This window comes from Myotis lucifugus, unplaced genomic scaffold, assembly GCF_000147115.1.
Source record: "Myotis lucifugus unplaced genomic scaffold, Myoluc2.0 scaffold_191, whole genome shotgun sequence".
Lineage (NCBI taxonomy): Eukaryota > Metazoa > Chordata > Mammalia > Chiroptera > Vespertilionidae > Myotis > Myotis lucifugus.
This window is the reverse complement of record NW_005871239.1, coordinates 637,882-642,142: the sequence shown is the minus strand read 5'-3', so window position 1 is coordinate 642,142 and position 4,261 is coordinate 637,882.

The window sequence follows — 4,261 nt, the reverse complement described above, 5'->3', positions numbered from 1 at the left end:
TATATCTTTCTGAATTTTCTGGCAGAATTTTTGTTTCCTCTGATTTTTCTTGACTTTGTGTGTGGCCTCCCCCTTGACCCATTGTTTATTGTACCTTTTAGTGAAGTGTGTGTGTGTGTGTGTGTGTGACAAGCATACTTTGCACTCTCCAATAGAGGTTGCAGAGACCATGCCTCCTCTTCTAACTTTGTATCCCCTATTTGCCTAGCACAGCGATTTATACTGAATAAATACTTCTTATTGAATGAGTTAGTAAATAAAATGTGTGACAGAGAAGTCGAGAGCAGTAGGTCGTGGCCAAATGATGGACTGTTTGTATTTCAGGTCAAAGTGCTGCGAGTGTATTTAATGTTGAGTCAGAAACCACAGAAAGGTCTGAGCTGGGGAGTGGTTAGGCTAGAGCTGAGGCAGAGAGACACAGTAGGAGGCGAGGACAAGACCCAGGTAGGGAGCAAAACAGACTCATAAGCAATTCTTGGGAGTCACAGACCTAAGTTTTATAGTGCAGTTTCTTTATGATACTTTCTAAATTTAATTTTAATCAGTGGTCCTGAGCACATGCAGTGTTTTGTTTTGTTTTAACTTTTTAATTTTTGGTATAAAAGTTAGAAAATATAAAGAAAAAAGATAATAATCCTCAATAATTCTACCATACAGGAAAAGCACCAGGAGTTACCATTTTGGTATGTATTTTCATACCTTTGCCTGTGCATAAACATATAATAAAAATATATTTTAAGCCGAAACCGGTTTGGCTCAGTGGATAGAGCATTGGCCTGCGGACTGAAGGGTCCCGGGTTCGATTCCGGTCAAGGGCGTGTACCTTGGTTGCGGCACATCCCCAGTGGGAGATGTGCAGGAGGCAGCTGATCGATGTTTCTCTCTCATCGATGTTTCTAACTCCCTATCTCTCTCCCTTCCTCTTTGTAAAAAAATCAATAAAATATATTAAAATATATATATATTTTAATATATGCTTCTATGAAATTTTATTTATAATTTTTATATATTAAACTTAAGGAAAATAAATATTAATTGTAACAGAATTTTCTTATAAGTTAAATATATTATATTTAGATATTATATCAAAAGTATATACATATAGTGTATAGGCTTTTATGTTAAATAAAACCACCTATCTTCAACATGGTAAAATATATAGACAGGGGCTCCTTGAGGTGCCTTTTTGATACAAGCAACACTTAGACATCTTCTTAAGCAGTGGTTATAAACAAAACATTGATTTATGTGAAATGAGTCATCTTTGAAACATTTGAAGAGTTGTTTGACCAAAAGTGTTATTCACTGAGCAAACACCAATTTCTCTCCTTCCCAGATTCTAGAAAGGAGAAAAGCACAAAAATGTTGAGAATGTTAATTTGTTTGATAATCTGATCTATTGGTTGGTAGGCCATTGTGGACTCAGTACTGTACTCAGTGTACTCACTGTCTAACCCAGTGCCTGGCACAACATAGGTGAAAAACAGGCATTTTTAAAATGAGTAATTAGGAATATAGTGAACATAGACATATTAATAATCTCCTTTATCCCTTCTTTTCATTCCTTTTCCAAGTATGTGGATATTTAGCACTTGTTAGCTACTTCTTAATTATCCATAAAAATGGGGTACAAGTTCACATAGGAACCCACATTTAATACGAAAACATATATTTAGCTGATAGTATTACTTTCCTTCCTTCAGAGTCCTGACTTCACTTTCTATGAGAAACAGAGAAGCAGCGTCACTGGAGTTTATCTGCACTCCGTCTCCCATCAGGGACAAAACCAAGAGGCAAGAGACATTACCAGTATTATGAACACACAAACAAAGAGGACTGGTAACTCATGTCAGCCTCATAATTGTATTTCTCAAAAATAACGGAAAGCTTTGCTGGTGCGCTCAGTGGTTGGGCATCAACATATGAGCCAGGAGGTCACAGTTCCATTCTTGGTCAAGGCACATGCCTGGATTTTGGGCTCCATCCCCAGTGGGGGACACGCAGGAGGCAGCCAATCAATGATTCTCTCTCATCATTGATGTTTCTCTCTCTCCCTCTCCCTTCCTCTCTGAAATCAATAAAAAAATATTTTTTAAAAATAGCTAAACATTGAGCTAAACCAAGATCTCCTAGGTCAAAGGCTTCTGTAAAGACTACATTTTCCCAGTAGGTGGCAGTATTTTCTTTCTTCAGCATAAGTAGAATGCTTGAAGATTTGCCTCAAGGTTTGTTGCATTTGTTTTTGTTTTACTATTTGTTCAGTAAACTGCAGGTGACAATAAACAAGTTAATAAAACTTACGTTTCTTTCACTTTCTTTAAAAGAAATCACTCTTGGGGGTTTGCAAACGCCCCAGGTGGGGAAATTTATGCTTTGGCTACATTCAATAGCAAGGTGTTTACGGAGGGAGACAGTGCTGTAACCCTCCTCCCCATTTCCTGATAGAAGTTACTTCTAAAGACTGGCTAATTGATAGTAATGTCCTGGAGAAAACATGTCATGTTTTTCTGCCTCTATAATGGTAAAATAATACATAGACTCTAGAATTCTTGTTTGTAGGGTAAACGATTCATTAAACTATGAAGATGTCTTTCCTGGGTGGTCAATAATGAACTTTAAAAATTACCCGCACACCCTATTTTAATGGTAACACCTACATTTTTGCAACTGTACAAGACCTCTCAGTACCCCAACAGATGGTTAGGTGCTGTCACACGTCTGACATAAATTAAATGTCCAAACTAGGTTTGAGGAAGAAAGGATTGAAAGTCCACGGACATATGTCGGAGTTGAAAGACGGATGTGTTCATTAGTGGAATCATATCTCAGACACTTTATCTTAAAAAAATACTGTATTAGAAAGAATAGGGAAGGCTGCGTCGGAAGCATGCGTTGCACTGGTTTCTCAGAAGTACTTTTCCATAAACAACGTTGCTATGTTCAAGAGCTCAGTGTTTTCACTGGAAATAAGGAGATAGTCCGAATTTTCTCACCCACTCCATCTGAGAATATTCAACTAATATCAGAAGGCAGGTTTTAGGGTATTTTTAAACAATTCTCTGCTTTCGAGAGGAGCCATCTCGTGCTGCTCCTCCCCTCTTCCGCGCCACCAGGGCCTCGGCCTCGCACAATCGCTAGGTCCAGGTGAGGCTGCCCAGCCCGGCGACTCCGACGCGCTGACAGGTGGCGTCGCCCTTCTCCCAGCCGCTCAGGGCGACGCTGGCCTCCGCTCCAGGCCCGCAGCCGCAGCCCGCGCCCCAGGCATAGCTCCCAGGCTGGCCGCTTCCCTAGGGAAGAGTGAGGCCCGAGAGGGGCGCGGGGCCGGACGCGGGGCTGCCGACAGGAGCAAAGGTCCTCCAAAGCCCGACCCGGCGAGGGGTGATCGGACCAGGCGTTCTTTGCGCTCCTCCAACAAGGGACCCACCGAGCCTGGCGCCCGGGCACGTCCAGCTCTGCGTACCGCCCCTCGGCCTCCTCCGCCCTTCGCGTCTGCGACCCCCGAACCCGTCCACGCCCCCAGCCGCAGTGGCCTCAGGTCTCCACCGCCTGCGGACCCAGCCGCTCTGCCACCCGGGGCCCCAGGCAGGCCGAGGGGTCACTAGGGTAGGCGAACCACATTCCCCAGGACGAGCAGCCGGTGGCAGCACCGCCCCCTACCCGCGCTCAGGCGACTCCAGCGCCCCAGCCCCCCGAACCCAGAACCCGCAGGCGGCCGCGGGGAGGAATTCATTCGTCCCCCTCTCCTTCTCCAAACTTCTTCCGTCCGCGCGGCGGTTCTCCCAACTCGACCCCTCCGCGCCATCTGGCTCCTCCCACTGCGCTCCCCTCCCCTTTCCTGGTCCCCACTTAGGAATCCGCTCCCCCCCCCGCCGCTCCCTCCCACCCCCCCGCAATTCGTAGGGAGGGGGAGAAGGGGCTGAGTAAATGGACCCCAAACAGATTTATAAGCGGCTGCCCCTTTGTGTATTCCTTCTTTCATGAGAGCTATGTTCTACAATTGTTAATTAAATTTGTTTTGGTGAAAGAAGCATCTGAGAGTAGCATTGATTCAAAGGGTTACATGGCTATTAACAAAATGTATAGATAAGGAATCGCTGATCCTTTAGCCCCGAGTGCTGGGTGAGGCAAACTATGTGACTGTTACTAACCAAGCAATGCTCGTTAAATGTGTTATCCCTGAGTAAACATATGCACTGGTGAAATGGTCCGAGGAACAGGATTTCCATGAAAGAAGCAAGCAGCCCGCAAAAAGACAACTCCC